Below are 1,947 nucleotides of genomic sequence, written 5' to 3' on the forward strand. Positions count from 1 at the left end.
TACACAATTTGCTAATTTCCTACAAATTCAAAGTATTGGTTATAGTATTTATACTACTGGAGCTCTATGGCTAATTGTTGCAAGTGTTATTCTTCTTCTTGCAATGGTTGGACCTATTACACTTTCAATGAATAAAACTTATACTAGCTAAACTTTAATCATTCCCCTCCTAACGAAGTGGCGCCTACCAATTTTAACTTTGATTTTACTTCATAATTTAACTATAAATATTAACTAATTAAAGAATAACAGACAAATATTGTAAAAATGAATATTATTTCGCAAGTAGTTTTACATAAGGATCCAATTGCTATTTGCAGTAGATTCTATTCTGTTTACCCGCGCTTTGCGCCCCCCCTGAGCCTTTTTATTAAAAGTAATACTCATTAATGTCTATTTTAGTGTCTAGAAAGAACTCTGGACTATTTTACAATACTTTATATGAATAGCTATATATTCTTAGTTATGAGTCGAGTACAGATGGCTTCTGTTGGGGAACTGCAAATTCTACCATCCAGGGTTCAATTCCCTCTCGACTCTACAATATCTTACCAACTTATTATTCTAAATTCCGGGATCTTTGGGTTTTCCGGGTTAAAACTTTTATTTCTTCGCTTTAGTTTGATTACGGGTGACGTAATCAAACTAAAGTTCTTAAAGTAATATTTAGATACATTAAAAAGATAGCCTTTATAACTAAGAGTAATTTTCATATAATTAGCAGTAGATAGAATACTATAGAATTTTATATTATAAAGTATCTTATATGTATATAAAGAAATAATGATAAAAGAATATCGTATAATGGTAATACAATGATCTCCAAAGTCATTTATGTTGGTTCGATTCCAGCTGTTCTTGTTGTTTTAAGATTGATTAATTATGCATATAATACAATACACTTTTATTATAAAGATATAATTGTATAGGTACTGAAAACATCTTATTTTGTATCATGATATTCAGTATTTGTTCACCAGCTAGTGTTTACCTTAATTATATAAATTAATAATTAGTGGCATACTGGCGTACTTTATGATTGTTATTTACCATGCTTGCTGCTGCTAAATACATCGGATCAGGAGTAGCTGCTCTAGGACTAATCGGAGCCGGAATTGGAGTTGGAATTGTATTCGCTGCTCTAATTCAAGGAGTATCACGAAACCCTAGCCTACGAGGTCAACTATTTACTTACGCAATTCTAGGATTTGCTCTAAGTGAGGCTACAGGACTTTTCGCCCTAATGGTATCATTCCTACTACTTTACTCATAATTGAGTAATTAACGGTAAGTTAACCTATCCGCGGGAAATAATTAATTTCCCCTTTTCCAGTGAGTATAGAAAAAACAATTTAATTAATTTCAGTTTTACTATGTTCAAATTTACTACAACTCTTTTTTCTAAGCGAGAAGTTTGACTTAATCGAATTAAAGGTGAAGCTATTGTTAAAAATGAAATTCTTTATAATAGTAAACCCACTGTTGCCAAGATTACTGCAGCACTAGGTCTACCAGAAGGAGTTATTACTGAAAAACTACTATCAATTTGTGAAAATGTAAAAACAATTGAACTAGGACTACCAGTACCTAACTCAGAAAATGTTATAGCATTTTCTACACAAGTAGGACCTGAAAATAGTACCAAAAAAGTTGCTGGTTGTTACTATATTTATTCTCCTAGTAATCCAGAACTTGGTACTTATGTTGGACACTCTATTCATCTAGGAAAGCGAGTGAAAGATCATGCTAAAGCACTACAAAGTTATACAGGGAAGCTAGCACAAACTGCAGGGTCTAATGCTGTAGTACGAGTTTATATTCCTGACCCTTCTCAGCTGCCAGCTACTATTTCTATGGCTCTATTTGTTCTAATCCTAGAACGCCGTAGGCTCTATTCTACCTACTTAAACCAACTATCAATCGTGCTTTTATTGCCTCACCTGGTTA

At 32.7% G+C, this 1,947-nt stretch overlaps 1 non-coding gene across 1 annotated transcript; it reads left to right on the plus strand.

Moving 5' to 3' along the window:
- Positions 1-790: 790 nt before the first annotated feature.
- Positions 791-861, plus strand: PAN0_t164c0001. Its single transcript has one exon. It is a non-coding gene; the product is annotated as a tRNA-Trp (tRNA).
- The last annotated feature ends 1,086 nt before the right edge of the window (positions 862-1,947 follow it).

The sequence above is a fragment of the Moesziomyces antarcticus genome, assembly GCF_000747765.1.
Source record: "Moesziomyces antarcticus DNA, scaffold: scaffold_v10164, strain JCM 10317, whole genome shotgun sequence".
Classification (NCBI taxonomy): domain Eukaryota; kingdom Fungi; phylum Basidiomycota; class Ustilaginomycetes; order Ustilaginales; family Ustilaginaceae; genus Moesziomyces; species Moesziomyces antarcticus.